Consider the following 22,001-nt stretch of genomic DNA (forward strand, 5'->3'; position numbering starts at 1 on the left):
TTTTACTATCTACGGAAAATTTTCTATCATACGATACTATACATGATTATTCAGTATGTCACAGAACTGGTTCTAATCCATCAGATACCGATCGGTTTCCAAGCCATACCGGAGTAGAAATTAAATAGTCTTTACGCGACGTATACAATTACGGACATACTTTAGTTTTATACAAGCTACGCTCTTAATGATAATGAAGTTTAATATTATTTATCTATAATACTACATATGTAGAACGATTTATGAACGTGTGTCTGTCTGTACGGATTTTAAGATCCCAGCAACCGCTTTACCGATTGTGTTCTATTCTTTAGGTAATGCGGTGGTTTTCTGCTATATTTTTAATATTACTAAATTTCCTGTATGGGTTTAGATAGAAGGCATCGTCATAAAATATTCCAGGGGCCAGCTCATACACCACACAGCCTAGGATAGATAGATAGATAGATAGATAGATAGATAGATAGATAGATAGATAGATAGATAGATAGATAGATAGATAGATAGATAGATAGATAGATAGATAGATAGATAGATAGATAGATAGATAGATAGATAGATAGATAGATAGATAGATAGATAGATAGATAGATAGATAGATAGATAGATAGATAGATAGATAGATAGATAGATAGATAGATAGATAGATAGATAGATAGATAGATAGATAGATAGATAGATAGATAGATAGATAGATAGATAGATAGATAGATAGATAGATAGATAGATAGATAGATAGATAGATAGATAGATAGATAGATAGATAGATAGATAGATAGATAGATAGATAGATAGATAGATAGATAGATAGATAGATAGATAGATAGATAGATAGATAGATAGATAGATAGATAGATAGATAGATAGATAGATAGATAGATAGATAGATAGATAGATAGATAGATAGATAGATAGATAGATAGATAGATAGATAGATAGATAGATAGATAGATAGATAGATAGATAGATAGATAGATAGATAGATAGATAGATAGATAGATAGATAGATAGATAGATAGATAGATAGATAGATAGATAGATAGATAGATAGATAGATAGATAGATAGATAGATAGAAAGATAGATAGATAGATAGATAGATAGATAGATAGATAGATAGATAGATAGATAGATAGACAGATAGATAGATAGATAGCTAAATAGATAAATAGGTAGATAGATAGATAGGTAGATAGATCTTTGTACCTTACAACTTTACAATGACATTTTGTAATTTATACTTTCATACAGGGAGGGAGGGGACATTGGATATTGTAAATTACATTGGTGACCAAAGTTTCAAAGACATCTTCCCTCATTAGTTGACTTAACTTTGGGGACTTTTTATTAAATCTTGATTTGTTGGCCCAAACTAACAGTGGGCAAACTTTTCTACAAAGATACTCAATCTACAGAAAGGGTAATTTTGTTATTTACAATTGGGGTTTTAATTCAACGTATTGTCCATTGTCTTATCCCTTAAAATCCCTGGCTTTTACCTTAAACTTTGTCAGTCAATAAGACAATTAAAAATGGCCTGTGTTCGCAAATTTACTTAACTTTTGAGTTTGTAAATTGAAAGTGTATACTACTTAGTATTGAGCAGTTCATTTTATTTTTATTCCTTTAAAAACACTTTTCCTTAAAAAATTTACCGTGTTGGGGATTGGGGGGTGGGGGGGTTAACTTCGGGTCTATTTTTACATATGCATCACCTAAAATAGGCTTAAAACTAATATTTTCTTATAATAAAAAGTTTGTATGTGGTCCAGATTCAGTGTTAGGTAAACCGCAAATATTATACTGATGTAATAGCTTTATAATACTACAGAATATAGGCATATTAGAAGTGTCCTATTTGTTTTAAACTTATCATGATGATTCCTACCTACTTCCAATTGATTTCAAAGTTAGTTGGGTTCTGTGATCGACAAGGTATTTATAGGGAAACTTCCAATCATTGAGATATATAAAAAAGAGAAGCTTCTCTATAATATCTGTTAACAGTTCTTATAGACGACATAAATAAATAGAGGCGACAATGGGCTGTTTATTACGCTGGTCCCCAAATTTTTATAATAACGTTTGGATCATGGAAAGAAAACAAAGTCATTCCTTAATTAGGACAGAAGTCACCTTCCTAGGAAGGACATAAGTAGCTTCCCTTATGTGAGAATTTGTTAGATGAAGGGCATAACTTGTCTCCCTTAACAAAGATTTTGCAAGATGAAGGACATAAGTAGCCTCCCTTCACCACACAAAACCTAGCTTTTTGGTCCTTCACATAGCAAAATCTTGCATAAAATAGTTTATCTGTCCTTCACATAGCAAATTCTTGCAAAACATAGCAAATTCTTGCAAAACTTAGCAAATTCTTGCAAAACATAGCATTTCTGTCCTTCACATAGCAAATTCTTGCAAAACATAGCAAATTCTTGCAAAACTTAGCAAATTCTTGCAAAACATAGCAAATTCTTGCAAAACATAGCATTTCTGTCCTTCACATAGCAAATTCTTGCAAAACATAGCAAATTCTTGCAAAACATAGCAAATTCTTGCAAAACATAGCATTTCTGTCCTTTACATAGCAAATTCTTGCAAAACATACCAAATTCTAGCAAAACATAGCATTTCTGCCCTTCACATAGCAAATTCTTGCAAAACATACCAAATTCTTGCAAAACATAGCAAATTCTTGGAAAACTTAGCTTTTCTGTCCTTCACATAGCTAATACTTGCAAAACATAGCAAATTCTTGGAAAACTTAGCTTTTCTGTCCTTCACATAGCTAATTCTTGCAAAACATAGCAAATTCTTGCAATACATAGCAAATTCTTGCAAAACATAGCATTTCTGTCCTTCACATAGCAAATTCTTGCAAAACATACCAAATTCTTGCAAAACATAGCAAATTCTTGCAAAACATAGCATTTCTGTCCTTTACATAGCAAATTCTTGCAAAACATACCAAATTCTTGCAAAACATGGCAAATTCTTGCAAAACATAGCATTTCTGTCCTTCACATAGCAAATTCTTGCAAAACATACCAAATTCTTGCTAAACATAGCAAATTCTTGGAAAACTTAGCTTTTCTGTCCTTCACATAGCTAATTCTTGCAAAACATAGCAAATTCTTGGAAAACTTAGCTTTTCTGTCCTTCACATAGCAAAATCTTACAAAACATAGCAAATTCTTGCAAAACATAGCAAATTCTTGCAAAACTTAGCATTTCTGTCCTTCACATAGCAAATTCTTGCAAAACATAGCATTTCTGTCCTTCACATAGCAAATTCTTGCAAAACATAGCATTTCTGTCCTTTCAATTTATGAGATCTTAAGCTACAGACAGAAAAACTTTGCTTTTTTGTTTTCAATAAACCAGGATATCATAACACTAATGGAGTAACAATGTTGTTTGCAAAGTACAGTTGAAGCTTTCTGTCTGCCCTTGTACTATGTGTATTAGTGTCTGTGTATGTTCTCACAGCTTTAGTGGCCAGGTGGAAATATTGAGAGCCAAAATTATCAATTTAAATTTAGAAATGTAGATTCTCTACAAAAATGTAGTCTCTTGATTTTTTTACTTGGCTCATTACATATTTCTTTGTATTTTTTAAAATATATTTTTTTGGCCACCTAGGAATTTCATAACAGTATAGAAGGCAGAAAGTAATGTACTGTTTAAACTTCTATCTAACAGGAGATGAGAACTAACCGAACAATAGTAAATAAGGTTTAAAGAGTACATTTTTATATTATCTTATTCAGTGTTTATTTAAAATAACCAATAAAATTAAATCTTTATTCCACAATTTCATGTAACTGGAACACTGAGGAAGATAAATTTAAATCCATTGTCCTAGCATTGAATTAATAAATTTATGTAATATATTTAAGAAGATTAATTATATTTCATGTGACAGTTCCAATTGGTAGATCTTAAGGAGTAGTTTAATTTTAAATAATTTTTCGGGTATAGTCCCTTTCCTGACAACGCTCCTTAAGGGGCGATTCTTTATTTTTTTCACCCTGTGAGGCAATCACTAACCAATATAACCCAACCTAAACTAAAATAACCCATCAAAAGCCATTTAAAATATATAAGACGAATCGCCCCTTAAGGGGTGTTGCCACAAAAGGGACTGTTCCTCATTTTTCTATTATTGAAAATATAGAATTTTGATTTGATTTTTTTTTATTTTACAATGTTTTTTTTTCCACTGTTTTAATTAAACGTTCCCCCCTTTCCTCTTGCTAATAAATAATGTACTATTACATAAATTGCGTCGATTATAAATTAATATTATTTAAATATTGTCTGCTAGCAATATGCAGTGGATTAGAACCGGTTCTCAGCAATACTGAAAAATTATATAAAGCATAATATTACAACCTAATTTAAAAATCTAGTTTTAATCTTATAAATGTACATTTTTATGGCCGCGGAAAGCCAAGTATAATACGATGCGTCGTATATTCCTGAACGATGAATCATAAAATTATTGGAGATAAAATATCCTGTGGGGCAATCACCTAACCCAATATAACTTAACCTAACCTAAATAACCTCTAAAACGCCATTTTAAAAATACGACGAATCGCCCCTTAAAGCGTTGCCACAAAAGGGACTATTCCCGAATAATCTTATGATCTAATTAGGGATCTAAAGGGAAAGAAAATGGCCGAAAATTGATATACATCCCCAATGATGATGCACAAAATTATCCTTTCTGAGATCAAAATTAGTGGTTGAACATTTAAACACGTAACTGAACTAACCAACCAATTCAAAAATCAACGTTCCAAAAGTTGGTTAATTTACGAATAAGAAAACGTTATTATAAAACTTTGGGGACTAACGTGTAATAAACAGACCAATGTCTACTCCCTATCTGGAATAATCTAAATTTAAATTATTAAAAGCGAAGCTTTTCTATAATTAGGGTCGGTCCGTACGTCCGTCCGTCCGTACGTCCGTCCGTCCGTCCGTCCGTACGTCCGTCCGTCCGTCCGTCCGAGATAGATAGCTTTTATTCGTTAATTTAGGCATGTTAGAATTGTCCTATCGATTTCAAACTTTGCATGATGATTCCTGTAGTAGTTGGGTACGATTTAGAAAGCGTAGCAACTCTATAATCATTACCAGAATGTCCGTACGTCCATTTTAAACATGTTGATTTTTTTACTTTTTTAATAACAATTTTTTATGTGATAAAATCATCCGATTGATCTGATTTTTTGATTACTGATTCCTATTACTATAAGGTACAATATTATGAGCGAAGCATCTCTATAATCAAGTATTAAAAATGTCAGTATGTCCTTAAACAGAATTCTGTATTTAAAAAGTTTTGCAACAAATTCACGTATAATTTTGTCAAACCTTATATTTTCATATTTTGTATATTCGGTTCTGACACTCAACAAAAGTTAATGTTCGTCTGTCATATCGTTTCAGAGCTTCGTTTTTATGGATGTTGTCATCCTTGTTTATATACAAACATGTATAAGTATAAACAAAATTAAACAAGGATGACAACATCCATAAAAGCGTAGCTCTAAAATCAGTAGGGTCTGTTATAGGAATCATCATGCAAAGTTTGAAATTGATAAGACAATTATATCATGTCTAAATTTACGAAAAGAGGTAACTGTTACATATAGAAAGATCCAACCTAATTATAGAAAAACTTCGTTTTGAACAGAAGTCTCAGGGATCTCTAGGGATAATGGCCGGTAAATTTGTGTACATTCCCAGTATAATTAATTTAAAATACCCATTTCAATACTTTACTTATTTAAAGTCTAATGTACTTTCCCTCCCTGGGTTTATCCTTATACTAAAGTAACAGGATGTCTATGTGTTTGTCTGTGTGTTTCTCTGTGTGTGTTTGTATGTTTGTGTGTTTGCACCAAAGGATCTCGCTTACCGCTGAACCGATCAGGTTCTCCTTAACAGAGTAGCTTCTCATAAGTCCCGGGAAGGTTTATAACTATTTTGGGGGAGGGTACCACAACCCTCTCAGGAAAAATCGCCCCTAGAAAAAAATTACCCCTCCTGAAAAAGAGACTTGAACGAAACATAAACCAACTATTTCTGTTATTAGATATTTTAAATAAAAAAAAACATTCAAAGTGCCACTAGAGGCCTCTAGGGGCGTAGCCGCTAGTATAAAGATAAAAGATTAAACAACAGTTTACTCTAATAATTAAACCAAGTATTTTTTTCAGGGATGATTTTTCATGGAATGGTAAATTAGTTTTATTTTGTATTACAAAAATAAAAAAAAAATCTAATTTATTCAATTCTAAATATTTATGGGGAGAAAAAAATCTAACTTTCTATCCGCTTTCCTAAAAATTCAAAGTAAGCCCTTGCAATCATTACATAATTTATCAGCTGATTTATTTGAACCGCTGAAAATGAAGTTGTCAACCATCTTTAGAGTTTGTACCAGATAAATGGAGAATTGCATTAGATAAGACTAACAGCTATGACACTAATATGCCTATGCTCTATGTAGAGAGGTGTGTACTTTTCATCAAATACAAATGTCCAACTCTATGGTTTTATTTTATTTAAAAAGAAACCTAATTTTTATCTTTGGGGAGGGTTAGTTAATTTTTTTTTCTTGGGCAATTTCTCCTGTTTCTTTTATATAAGCATTTATAATTGTATAGGTATATTTTATGAAGAAAAAAATAGTTTGATATAATAATCAAAAAAAAGTATGTAGAAATATTAGATTCATATTAAATACTTTTTGGTCTAATATTTTATGTTTTGGCTACTAAAGCTGTGTGAACATACACAGACACTAATACACATAGTACAAGGGCAGACAGACAGACAGAAAGCTTCAACTGTACTTTGCAAACAACATTGTTACTCCATTAGTGTTATGATATCCTGGTTTATTGAAAACAAAAAAGCAAAGTTTTTCTGTCTGTAGCTTAAGATCTCATAAATTGAAAGGACAGAAATGCTATGTTTTGGAAGAATTTGCTATGTGAAGGACAGAAATGCTAAGTTTTCCAAGAATTTGCTATGTTTTGCAAGAATTTGCTATGTTTAGCCAGAATTTGCTATGTTTTGCAAGAATTTGCTATGTGAAGGACAGAAATGCTAAGTTTTCCAAGAATTTGCTATGTTTTGCAAGAATTTGCTATGTGAAGGACAGAAATGCTAAGTTTTCCAAGAATTTGCTATGTTTTGCAAGAATTTGCTATGTTTTGCCAGAATTTGCTATGTTTTGCAAGAATTTGCTATGTTTTGCAAGAATTTGCTATGTTTTTTAAGATTTTGCTATGTTATGTGAAGGACAGAAAAGCTAAGTTTTCCAAGAATTTAAAATGTTTTGCAAGAATTTGCTATGTTTTGTAAGAATTTGCTATGTTTTGCAAGAATTAGCTATGTGAAGGACAGAAAAGCTAAGTTTCCCAAGAATTTGCTATGTTTTGCAAGAATTAGCTATGTGAAGGACAGAAAAGCTAAGTGTTCCAAGAATTTGCTATGTTTAGCAAGAATTTGCTATGTTTTGCAAGAATTTGCAATGTTTTGCAAGAATTTGCTATGTTTTGCCAGAATTTGCTATGTTTTGCAAGAATTTGCTATGTTTTGCCAGAATTTGCTATGTTTTGCAAGAATTTGCTATGTTTTGTAAGATTTTGCTATGTTTTGCAAGAATTAGCTATGTGAAGGACAGAAAAGCTAAGTTTTCCAAGAATTTGCAATGTTTTGCCAGAATTTGCTATGTTTTGCAAGAATTTGCTATGTTTTGTAAGAATTTGCTATGTTTTGCAAGAATTAGCTATGTAAAGGACAGAAAAGCTAAGTTTTCCAAGAATTTGCTATGTTTTGCAAGAATTAGCTATGTGAAGGACAGAAAAGCTAAGTTTTCCAAGAATTTGCTATGTTTTGCAAGAATTTGCTATGTTTTGCAAGAATTTGCTATGTTTTGCCAGAATTTGCTATGTTTTGCAAGAATTTGCTATGTTTTGTAAGAATTTGCTATGTTTTGCAAGAATTAGCTATGTAAAGGACAGAAAAGCTATGTTTAGTAAGGTTTTGCTATGTGAAGGACAGAAAAGCTAAGTTTTGCAACATGAAGGACATAAGCAGCCTTCCTAATGTAAGAATTTGTCAGACAAAGGACATAAGTTACCTCCCTTAAGTTAGATTTTGTTAGATGAAGGACATAAGTAGCATTCCTTAGACCAATTTCCAGTGACTTCTGTCCTAATTAGGAATGACTTTGTTTTCTTTCCATGACGTTGGCTTAACAACCTTGGAGACTGTTAATGAATCTGATTGGTCGATTTATTAGTGTCCAAACGTTTCAACAAATAATTCTAACCTACATAAGGGTATTTTAATATATTAACATTGGGTATGTGCATCAATTTATCGGCTATTTTATCATCCCTTTAGATCCCTGCTTTATTAGTGTGCTTTCCTTTTTTAGATGTATGACGTCATACTTGACTATCTGTAATTGCGAGGGAGGGAGAGGACATAGGATTGTAATTAACGAACACAGTAATAGTGTCTGACTGATTATGACGTAACAAAAAAAAATAGCCAATGAGAGGCCGTTATTGACCAATGGTAAAATTTATAGTGGCCTCTCATTGGCTAATTTTTTTTGTTACGTCATAATCAGTCAGACACTATTACTGTGTTCCTATCTAATCATTCCCACCAATAATTTTGATCTACAGATAGGGGCAATTTTTCTATCATCATTGGGTAAGTACATAAATTTATCGTCCATTGTCTTATCCATTTAAATCCCTGTTAATTGCTGATAATATGTCACAATTTGCATTCCTGTATTTATATTTAAAGGAATAAGTTTATCCAAACATACTTTACTAAAATATACTTCAATTTCTATCAAATCAAAGCCCAAGAATGACAACAAAAATACAAAAAGCAAAAGATGTTTATATTAACATAACAGTGCGACTATTTAAGACAATTCTAACATGATTAAATTGATATAAAAATATATCTATATTTCACGGACGTACGGACCGACCTTAAATGTAGAATTACAGTATACAATATAAATACATTCAAATGAAAAAGTAAATTGACTTTGTATTTATCTAAAATGACCCGTAAAAAAGCAGGGATTTTAAGAGATAAGACAATTGACGATAATTTTATTTACATCCCCAGTGATAATAAAAAAAAATAACCAAAGAAAATTCAATAATAGTACCCAAAGTTTTAAGAAATTGTAATTTAAAGTCCAATGTTCTCTCCCTCCCTGGGGAAATGACCCTTAAAACGACACAAATTAAAATTTACTATCGCACAATTTGAGTATTTAGACTGACCCACAAATAGTTTAATAGGTGATATTATCCTTCTTTTTTACTACAGAGTATAGTTACACAGAAATATCAATAATCTAAAGGGATAAGACAATGGACGATAAATTTATCTATATCCCCAATAATGACACACAAATTTACTCCTTCTGTAGATTACAATTTGTGGTTGAAACGTTTGAACATTCAACAAAATGAACCAACCAATCAAAATTCATTAAAAATTCTTGAATTTGTTAAGCCAACTAATAAGAAAACGTTATTACAAAACTTTTGGGACTAATGTAATTAACATAATGACTTTTTCTCTCAAAATTCCCCCCTCTCCTTATTTTGAAAGTAAATAGGGTAGTTTTGCAATTCTTTTTTGTTTAATACTTAAGGTCAGGTTAGGTTGGGTACTGGGAAGCCCAACAGGGTTAGGGCACCTCTCAGGGGTTAAGAAAAAAAACTATCCATTATTTTTAATTTGTTAAAAAATAAATGGGGAGGTTTACTTGCTCGACAGGCTTTTTTAATAAAAGCACCAAAGATAAATTAGATAGAAAGATAAATACATAAGGATACATTAAAAGTTCTTTAAATTGATATATAGAGAGATAGATACATAAGGAAGGATAAATTAAAAGTTCTCTGAATACTTTGCTAAATATTCAAATAACTTTACATAACTCTGACATCACAGGATGATTGCAGGGATCTAAAGGGATAAGGCAATGGCAGATAAATTGATGTACATACCCAAAGTTACCCCTTCTGTAGATTAAAATTAGTGGTTGATACGTTTAATAATCAACTTAATTAAGCAACCAATCAAAATTTACTAAAGTCCTCAAAGTTTTTATACCAACGTAATAAGAAAATGTTAACATAAAACTTTAGGAACTCGTGTAATAAACAACCGATTGTCCCCTTTCTCTCTGGGATGATAGGCAAATTTATGGTAGGATTTTATACAATGCATAGTATGATCATATGGAGAATTATTATTCAATAGCGGCTGCAACCCTTGTATCAAGGGGATGTATATTCGGAAGAGGATTGAGCCAGGAGGGGTGAAAATTATATCACCATTTAAAGACTTGCATTTAAAAATAAAACAGCCTAAAACTATCTCTTACCATATGTGAAGCTTTCTCTAAATCGCTTCAGTGGTTACCCAGGACAAACTAAAAAAATCTTACTACTCTGTTTATGATGGGATTTATGTTTCAAATTTGCGATTCTTTGTACATTCTAGTAAGTAAACCTAGGGATGGAGGGGACATTGGGCTGTTTATTACACTAGTTCCCAAAGTTTTATAATAACGTTTTCTTATTGGTAAGCTTAACAACTTTGGGGACTTGGTGAATTTTAATTAGTTGGTTCAATAAGTTAAGTGTTCAAACGTTTCAACTACTAATTGTAACCTACAGAAGGGGTGATTCTGTTTATCATCATTAGTGATGTTCATCAATTTATCGGCCATTGTCTTAACCCTTTAGATCCCTGAAATGTTTCTCTTAAAAGTATTTGTAAAGTACGCTCACACGACACAAGTAAAATTGTGTTGATTGATATAATTTTTACGTTGCTTATTTTTCAGGGATCTTAAGGGATAAGACAATGGACGATAGATTAATATACATACCCAATGATGATAAATCGAATTACACTTCTGTAGATTAATATTAGTAGTTGAAAAGTTAGCCCACTACTGGCTTTTTAACAACCAATCAAATTCAGTTTTTTAGTCAACAAAAAAGTTACTGAGATTATAAAACTTTGGGTACCGAAGTAATTTACAATCCAATGTCTCCTCCCTCCCTGAGATTTGAAGAACAGCTAACCTAAACAAATAAGACCTACATACGAACATTGGCAAACTTACTTTTGCAAACTTATGGTGCTCAGTCATCTATTTATGATACATTAAACCTTTTTAAAATATATAACAGATTTTACCTTTATTAGGCTGATCCAAACTTTTGGCACGTATAAAGGATCTCCTGAAACAAAAAAAATGAATCTTTTTGTGAAGGTTCCTTTTCCATTCATGATTTTTTTGCTTTGTCATTTATAGATGTTGTTATCCTTGTTCTTAAATAGCGGGACCCATATAGTGCTGGCTGACGGAAGGACGGACGGACAAAGTAAATTATAGATTAACTTATAGATTTAACAGAAAAAGCATGGTTAAGGAATCATTAATATAAATTATAATCAACGAGTGGCTACACTACTAATATATACAATACATGGATGATAACATCCATTATTGAGAAGCTTAGCCTCAAAAACTCATGAATGGACAAACAGACAAAGTGAGTTATATTGCAGGTTTTAATTGTGAAGTTGTCATAAATGATAGAATGATAGAGAGAGAGAGTTAAGGAGAGAGAGAGAGAGAGAGAGAGAGAGAGAGACACAGAGAGAGAGAGACAGAGAGAGACAGAGAGAGAGAGAGAGAGAGAGACAGAGAGAGAGAGAGAGAGAGAGAGACAGAGAGAGAGAGAGAGAGAGACAGAGTGACAGAGAGAGACAGAGAGAGACAGAGAGAGACAGAGGGAGTGAGAGAGAGAGACATAGAGAGAGAGAGAGAGAGAGAGAGACAGAGAGAGAGAGAGAGACAGACAGACAGACAGAGAGACAGACAGAGACAGAGACAGAGAGACAGAGACAGAGGGAGTGTGAGAGAGAGAGACAGAGGGAGTAAGAGAGAGAGAGAGGAAGTTAAAGAGAGAGAGAGGAAGTTAAAGAGAGAGAGACAGAGAGAGTGAGAGAGAGAGAGAGAGAGAGACTGAGAGGGAGAGAGAGAGAGACTGAGAGAGAGACAGAGAGAGAGAGACAGAGAGAGAGAGAGACAGAGAGAGAGACAGAGAGAGACAGAGAGAGAGAGGAGAGATGTCTATCTTAAATACAAGCCGAGAAAAAGACAGTTCCCGTAAGGCGATACGGCCTGACAGACAAAGTTCACTATAGAGCAGCTTCTCTACTAATAGAATACCAAAAGGGTAGACCAAAGAAATGAATTATAGCCGTGGTATTATAAACGAGCATTAAAAATAAATGTTGTTGAGTTTATGTTTAATATCTGAAGTTAATAGGTCTACTTTGTAAAGGGACATTAGCTGTTAATAGTTATTTCTCGCATCGTATTATAAACAGCTTTCCGCGGATATAGAATATACAATTATAAGATTAAAACCAGTTTTTTTTGGCCCGGAGATCCCGAAGGCACGGGCTAATCAAAATGGTTTTGATCTTATGATTGTACATTTCTATAATCGTAGAAAACTGGATATAATACGATGCTATACATAGTTTTTTCGTATGGATGAGAACCGGCTCTATTCCACCGGTTTCGAATGAATACGAGAATAGTTATTTCTCGCATCGTATTATAACGGCTTTCCGCGGATATAGAATGTACAATTATGAGATTAAAACTAGTTTTTTTAGTTAAAAAACTAGTTTTAATCTTATGATTGTACATTTCTATATTCGTAGAAAGCTGGATATAATACGATGCTAGACATAGTTTTTTTGAATGGATGAGAACCGGTTCCTATCCACCGGATTCGAATGAATACGAGAATATAATTTAAATATTTTTAGGAATTTGTAATGGCAAGAAAATGTGTTTATAGAACTTTGGGGACCAGTACAAGATCCCCGTTCTCCCTGTGTACACCTTCAATAATTATTGGCAATTTTTCTCCTATGTAGATTAAAATAATTGGCGGAAAAGTTTGAACACTACTAGTTTGTACTAAATTAGGTTTTTAAGCCAACTGAAAATAGGAAAATATGAGTAAAAACATTAGAGTAATTTAATAGAGGGGAAAAGGGTTTAATAACTGTATGCCCCGAACTCAAGGGCCCTGTGCTGACTTTGGGTTGTTGAAAATCAACCAATAGTGTCGTCGGGAATATTAACCCAAACAAGTCGCTCCAAAAGGGCAGAAATCAATTTGATAGCAGAAGAAAAAGGTCCCAGGGGGAGCTAGGTAGTTGTCTGGTTATATATCTTTATTCTTAGATATATTTAAGACATTTATTTAAACATTAATAACAAATAGAATTTACAGTCCAATGTCCCTTCCCTCAATGCAAAATCACAAATAGACAGACATCCTACCACTTTGTCAGTTAAACATCCTTTTATTGCATGAAATGACTAAAAAATCTAATTAAAACCTTTCAGCTGAAAATATAATTGAAATTAAAGTTAATTAAGATATGCAAAATTTGAGGCGCTGGAAAGTATCATGTGTGACGACATAAAAATAAATCTAAAAAGGAGGGATGAGAGTAAAAGTGGGAAAGGAAACCCCTAAAAATGAAAAGGATTTAGACGAATTTTTATGACGTCACACATGACACTTTTCGGCCCTTCCAAATTTTAAGAAAATAGTGGGAGAGGAAGACTTATTTTTCACAGAATTGGACAAACATTCAAAATCTCAATCCTATGGAAATCAGATAAGATATGCCAACTTTTCAAGGTTTGACAGACAGACCAAAAAGCATAAAAATATGTTTAGGACTGTCTTTTGAACGTCTGGACAAACAATAAAAATCTCAATTAGAGGCTAATTTTCTCCTATTTACAAACGTCATCTATAAATCTTACTGTAGTGTGGCTTAGAAACCGATTAATATTCGCTGGATTTGAACCTGTTCTTAGTTATACTGAAAAATCATAAATAGCATAGTATCCGTGGAAAGCTGTCTTTAAAAGGACTCTCCACAGAAAAATCAACTTTGGATTTTTGAAAATCTAACCTGAAATTATTATTCTCTGTTCAATTTTAGGCATTTTTTGTTTTTGTGGCATCGCGATCGAAGCCCTTTGAAATTTTTTACCTCCTTTAAGTGAATCCTCTCGCCATTTAATTTGTGCTGCTTTAGTGATTCTTAGCTTCTATTTTTGCCGCCGTTGCCGCATTCATCGCCCTTCTCCGCCGCTAATCCGCTGTACGTCGCTTTTTAATACATGCTCCCCTCTCCCTTGTTCAGAAATTAAATGGAGGCTGGGGGTGTTGTGTATAGCTACGTACGCAATGTATAGCGGAGTAGCGGCGGAGAAGGGCGATGAATGCGGCAAGTGCGGCAAAAGATGGTTATATTTGGCAGAGGCGAACACAAAATGGAGGCGGCAGGATTGTCCAGTCAAGGAAGAGGATAAATCGTAGAGCGGCCGGTTGCAATGGAGCAAATGTTCTTTAGCGGCGAACATATATTGAGTGGAGGAAAGTGTAGTATATATTGTTATAGCGGCAGTACAAATAGGCGGCGGACAAAATTTTCAAAGGGCTTCGATCGCGATGCCACAAAAACAAAAAATGCCTAAAATTGAACAGAGAATAATAGTTTCAGGTTAGATTTTCAAAAATCCAAAGTTGATTTTTCTGTGGAGAGTCCTTTTAATACGATGTGATAAATAACTTTGCTTAAGTATGCCTGTTACAATTGGGTATACTTGTATCGGGAATTCAATTTTTTTGAATGTTGTATTCTTAGACAATTAGTAATAATCCTATAAAAGAAAATCCCCCTCAAAGCCTTCTCCTTACCAATGCAATGGTAAACTGCAATGAAATCTTTCACGTTTTTTTTAAGATTAAGCAGACATACATACATATTTACATTCTGTAACTAAAGAATATAAAAAATAACTTCTATTTTATCTACTTCTATCTATTTTATCTACTTTTATCAAGGGATCTTAAGGGGTAAGACAATGGACGATAAATTGATTTACATTCCCAGTGATGATAAACAAAATTATCCTTCTACAGATTAATAGTTTGGATAGAGCTCAAAATTCAATCAAAATACCAAAGAATAAGATAACATGGATATAAAACTTTGGGTGCCATGGTATCAGTCAAATGAACTATCCCTCCTGAACTTCTATCTATTTTTTTTTTATCTATTTCTATCTATCTTATCTACTTACCTCTCTTTATTTGTCATTTTTTATTTGATTTTAAACAATTTTTTTCTTTCTGTATTTTTACATTATTCCATATTTATACCATTTTTTTCTGAAAATAAATATCAAATTAGTAAATTATTTTCCAGTGTGGCTTCTTCGCACAGATTTATATCCGCAGAAATAAAACCGGTTCTCAGCCATACTAAAATATCATGTATAGCATATTGTATGTAAGACATTTTTCAAGAATTAAAAATAAATATAAAATTAAAATCAGGTTTGTTAACCTCCTCATAGCTAAAAAATCTGATTTAACTCTTTTTTTTCATTTTAATATCCAAGGAAAGATAATTATAATACTTTGCGATAAATAACTATTATCTTACAGTAAAAACGCTTTATTACGCTAATTTTGTATATCTTTAGAACTATATTATGAACACAAACTTATCAGATGATTTTATCAAAATAGTTTAGATTTGTTTTACAAAAAATTTTAATGTTTCACATAAAAAAAAATTTATTAGTAAATTATACAAATTGAAATATTTATGATTACATACAGTTTTTGTTTCATTGAATATTTTGTCAGAGCATTTAATGTAAATTTTAGGCTTATTATTTTTAATTTAAGGATAGTTTTAGGCTATTTTTCTGCATTTAAATATAGAAGAGCCCCTAGAGGCTAGGGGCAAATCTCAAAGTTCTTATGATAAAGTAATAATAAATTAATGATGTATGTTTAATGTGTTATAAATGCAGGAAGGGATAGGATATTGGCTGTAAATTACTCTGGTACCAAAAGTCTTATAAATGCGTTATCTTATTTCTTAGCTTAAACCAACAAATCAAAAGTTAAGCCAGCGAATGAGAAAACGGTAATATAAAACTTTGTGGGCAAGTGCAAAAAATAACCCTATGTTCCCTTCCTCCCTGGTTTTTGCGCAGTCTTCACTTTTCTTGCAGAAAATTAGCAATATAAATGATAATGATATGTGGTGGAGTGTTTTATCAAACTTACATATTTAAGAAATAGCGTCTATATATATATATATATATACCTTACCTTGTAAGAACGGATTTCTCCTTCGATGTTTAGAGAATCCAAAGCATCATACGCGTGATGATAGGAGGTGAAATTAATGCTGAAGGATCTAAAAGATGTCGCACAAATATGACAGGTGTCACTTCTGTTCATAGTGAAATCAAATATCCACCATTAATGGATTGCTTTCAGGGGAATGCAGTACATCCTTGTTTTAAAGACGGATGTATAGATGTCATTGTTACTGATCTTCCATTTGGACGGAGAAGCGGATCTAAAGCTGACAATAGAGTATTGTATCCACGTACTATGAACGCTTTGGCCAGGCTGGTTAGACCAGATACAGGCAGAGCTATCCTTCTCACACAGGACAAAGCCTCAATGTTCAAAACATTTAACCAGATCAACAAATATTGGAAGCTTAGCAGATTTTTCGGTGTCAACATTGGCGGGTTAAAAGGACTTGTATTTCTATTTAATAGAACAGCTGACTTATATGTTCCTAAAGCACCAAAAGTCAAGAAAATTAAGTCGCAATGTGATGATTTATATATCTGTGATTTATAATTGTTATTTTTAATATTTTTTTTAAAGTTGATGAAAAATTACATTGTATAAATAAGATAAATATGATAACGATTAACCACTCCTTCAAATTATTTTAATTATTGCCAAAATATAAAAATCTCCGAGGAAACAAAACTGCCAACTTATAAAAAGAAATTACATTGGATAAATACGGATGGATATTGTACCTGAATCAGAACTATCTTGCCTTCAACGGCTTAATGATGATAAACAAAATTACCTCTCTGAAGAATAGTGGTTTAAAAGTTTGGACACTCAACTAAATGAAATAACCTATCGATTTTTATTATTAGTCCCAAAAGTTGTTAAGCTAACGAATAAAAAACATTACTGTAAAATTTTGGGAACTATTGTAATAAACATTCTTATGTCCCCTCCCTCCCTGGAAGGAAATATCTTTACAAGGATAAACGGATGCAATATCCATTTCTCTGGAATAAGTACCTGTTATACTATTTTTGATTATTTTCAGAAAAAAAAAAAAAAAAAAAAAAAAAAAAATCATACGCGTGTAATGGAATGTGATACTCTAACACCCAAGGATATTAGGTTTAGTAACTTTCAACAGAAAACAAACGCTTTGATTACACGACCTTTGTCTGAGAAATGGTAATGAGTTGCGCCTGTGTATGGGCCAAGGCATTCCCCACTACTCTAACTACATACAAATTATTATCTTTCCTAAGAGATTACATTTTGTATGTATGTGTGTATATTCTTTAGTCTGACATTGATGAATAACAGACAAGACACAAGCATGCCATATTATGGGGATCGTCAGTTGCCATATTCAATATAAGGGATCGCTAACCTATTACAGCGTCAATTACCTCAAAAGGGCGGAGATGCTGTCCATGACAATCAAATGCCACGGTCCAACAATCCAGGATAACCAAGGGGAGTTATTATTGTATGTAGTTATTATTGTATTTGTGTCGTACACCTGACATAACAACAGTAGTAACTATGTTTAACGTCTTTAGTTATGACGCGGTGTCGTGCCAAGATTCGAACCTATCCGAGCGAATGCGGGTAATACTCTTATATATTAGGATATGTCAGAGGGGGAGGGGCACTTGTCTATAAATTGGATGGACTTAAGCCCACGTTACCAAAATCGATGGTTAAAAAATATGTCATTTTCTTAAATTTATAATTGGTTGGTATAATGTAGTAGTGTCCAAACATTTCAACCAATGAGCTTCATTTACAAAACTGCGTCATAACTTAAGACTGCGTTATGGTTTCTTCCTCCGATAAGTTAAAAAAAAGTTTAAAAATATTTTTTTGGGGGTGGGTGGGGTGCATTTTTATTGGGCGATTTCTCTTTGGATGGTGGGATACCCTTCCCAGGACCTATCAGGAGGTACAATATAAATGAGAACCATATTGGTTCTGCAGTTTTAGAGATCCTTCGGAGAGACATACAGAGATCCTGTTACTTTCTGTGTTTATAATTTTACTAACTTAAAAATTTCCCTGCTTTTGTAGAATACTATGAATATACGAGGGATTTATAAACCTCAACGAAAATTTTGGCCACACTTTTATTATACATAACAAGGATCTAAAAGGATAAGACAATGGACGATAAATTGATGATATACATCCCAAATGATGCCTGTTTTGAATCAACCAATCAAAGTAACTTAGACATAAAACTTTGGGTACCAGTAAAATTATTAATTTGTCTCTTTATTCAAAAAGATTTTAAAGAGAAAAATTTGGTTTTATATTGTGTATCAAATTTATTTAATGTGTGTTGTATAAGATCTCTTAGACGGCCATTCGTTTTTTTTTCATGGAAGCTTTCTCTTTAAGATAAATAATGAAAGGCATATAAAAATGCAGAAGGGGGACTGTAAATCAAACTCAAAGTTTTATAATTACATTATCTTATTGGTTGGCTTAAACACTATAGGTAAAATTATAATCATTGGGAATGTACATTGTATAACAATTTATCATCAATTATCTTATCCTATCAGTTCCATGGTAAAAGATTGAATGGGGCAATTTTCTACCCCCCATATATAACAAAACCAATTTTTACCCTATTTTGTATTCAAATTACTCTTGTTATTCATATTCTAACAGGGTTCTTATGGGATAAGACAATGAACGATAAATTGATATACAACCCCAATGAAGATATAAAAATACCCCCCTTTAGAAAAAAGTGTTGGTTGAAAAGTTTGGTCACTGCTACTTAAAATCAAACAATCAAGATTTGATAAAAGTATCCAAAGTTTTTGAATGAAATAACATGTTTGCAAACTTTGGGTACTAGCTTAATAATGTCCTCTTCCTACATTCACTTATGCATATGTATCAAATTGTCACATTTTTTGTGAGGATTTCTCTGTTGCTTACTTTGATTGTCCGACTGTCCATTATTCTGTCGTTAAAATTATAAACTCTTTGCTGCTATTAAATGTAGATTTTTGAATTTTTTTTTAATATCCATCTACTATTACATTTATGTATGTTGTCATACTTGTTTTTTTTTTATAAATATTTTTTTTTTATTAAAATACTATGAATTAATATTTTTTGAAACACTTGGAAATATAATTAATCTTTATGATTTAATTTTATACAACTGTTCTTTTTAAATATGGGTTAAACAAGGGTAGAAATATCTATAAATAGCATAGCAATGGAGAAATAACAGTAAACTGTAAACCGAAATATCATTCTATAATATCGTTATATCGAAATGTCAGCCATCAACACTTTATATTGGACACATTACAAACTGTCCCAATTTTGTATAACTTTTGCGGAACATGTTCTAGTTACGTCATATTTTTCTTTCCCGAAAAAGAGAAGGGGGGGAGAAAATCTCTTCAAAAGAGATGGGGAAAACCCCCTTTTCTCCCATCTCTTTTTTCTTCCCCCCTTCCCTTTTTTTTCTTTCCCTCTTCCCTTTTTCGGGAAAGAAAAATATGACGTAAATGGAACTTGTTCCGCAAAAGTTATACAAAATTGGGACAGTTTGTAATGTGTCTTTATATTGTCGATATAAATACTTATTTGTATGTTGATATTCTGACAGCGATAGGCTAGAAGCAAAGCAAATGAGTCAAATTTGCGTCTTGCTTTTCCATCAGTTAAAATAGCATATTTTTACTATTACAAAAACAACATAAACATTTTTACTTTTTTACTGGCAGGAATGTTGAATCAAAGAATAGCTGTACAATTACATTTGTAAAAGTTAAAATTTAATGAATGCTAAAATAACATACATATGTGTCGATTGATTTCTTGTATTTTAAAAAATAACAAAAACTTCAGGGGGGGGGGGACATTGGCCTCTATATTACACTTGTCCTCAAAGTTTCAAAATAAAATAAACACATTATCTCATGGGTTGGTTCAAAACCTTGAATTTTAACTTTGGAACAAACAGGAAAATTGCATAAATAGTTTATACATTGTGTTAGCTTCGGACAGAAAATGTAAGTTTGTGTATAAATACCAAGACCAAAACTTATCTTTAGAAGTCTGGAAATTACAATTGTACCAAAAGGTACATAAACAAATTATCTTATTCGTTGGCTTAAAAATTGTACTTCTACTTAATTTGGATTCGTTGTTTCTTACTAAGAGTGTAATAACTTTTCAACTAATAATTTAATCTACAGAAGGGGTAATTTTGTTTATCATTATTGAGGATGTACCTTAATTTATCCACCATTTTCTTATCCCACAAAATCTCTGCATTTGTTATCTTATTAATAACTCTTATCATTAAGTTGTAACTCTTTTATTGAAATTTAGGTTTTTTAAAGCTTGCCTTTTAAAATGATTAAATTAAGTGAGTCAAAAAAAAAATCATTCCTATCAATGAGCTAAAAGTACCCATTTGGTTTCTAGATTCTGATTCTATGTTTCATAGATAAATTTTGTATTAAATAACTGAATTTATATTTTTGTTACATAATATCAAATTTCAATCAAATCAAACTATACTTATCAAGAGAAAAAATTAACTAATGATTTTCATTTTAACGTCTTAAGATTTAATACGGTTTTTAATAAAATAGAATTTTTTTTAAAATGAGAAAAATAACATTTGCAGTGTAAATATTATTGTAAAAGCTATTACTTAAAGACTATATTATTCTTATTAATGTTGAAAATAAAGTTTTTAGATTAGAGAGAGTAAAGATTATTATCATACTTCATTTTTTTATACTTTCATAGAGATACCTCGCAAATAAAGTGTGCCGTATTATCTAAAGTATCACCATTAATCTTGATGATCATATCTTTCTGGTAACAATGAAATAGCTGAGATATTAATGGATAAGACAATGGACGATAAATTGGTATACTTCCCGAATTATGGTATGCAAAATTATCCCAAAACTCTCTAATTTTCAGGGAGGGAGGAGACAAGGGAATATAAATTACACCTGTGCTCAAAGTTTTATAACCTCATTACTTTATGAGTTGGTCAAAAACTTTCCGTACTTTTACAGAATTTTGATTAGATGGTTTCAAACTTGAAGTTTTCAAAAAGGGGTAATTTGTTGATTATCATTGGGGATATATCTTAATTGTCATAAAAAGCTTCAATTCATATGTTGCCCTCTAATTCTTTTAGCCTAATTAATGTTTGTTTAAAAGAAGAACTAATTTGTCTATGCCAAAAAATTAGCAAAACATTTTGCAACATAAGATATATAGATAGAAAGATAGATAGTAAGATAGATGGATTGAAAGATAGATAGTTAGATATATAATAGATAAATGGATTGATAAATAGATGGAAACATGAATGGATAAATAGATAGTTGGATTGATAGACTTAAAGCGACATATGGATTAATGGATTGATAGATAGATAGATAAATAGATAGATAGATAGATAAATAGATAGATAGATAGATAGATAGATAGATAAATAGATAGATAGATAGATAAATAGATAGATAGATAGATAAATAGATAGAAAGATAGATAAATAGATAGATAGGTAGATAAATAGATAGATAGATAGATAGATAGATAGATAGATAGATAGATAAATATATAGATAGATAGATTATGAAAGTAATGTAATTAACTCCTGAATGTGTTTATCGCCTTAATG

The 22,001-nt window shown here is 31.8% G+C and overlaps 1 long non-coding RNA gene across 1 annotated transcript; it reads right to left on the reverse strand.

Annotated features, from left to right (window-relative positions):
* Window positions 1–322: 322 nt before the first annotated feature.
* On the reverse strand, window positions 323–15,375 carry LOC145303835 (uncharacterized). The gene is made up of 3 exons (XR_013873835.1): window positions 15,286–15,375; window positions 11,286–11,329; window positions 323–426 (listed from the first exon to the last, which is right to left on the reverse strand). It is a non-coding gene; the product is annotated as an uncharacterized LOC145303835 (long non-coding RNA).
* Window positions 15,376–22,001: the final 6,626 nt, after the last annotated feature.

Source organism: Acartia tonsa, chromosome 13, assembly GCF_053477335.1.
Source record: "Acartia tonsa isolate MP-2025a chromosome 13, ASM5347733v1, whole genome shotgun sequence".
Lineage (NCBI taxonomy): Eukaryota > Metazoa > Arthropoda > Copepoda > Calanoida > Acartiidae > Acartia > Acartia tonsa.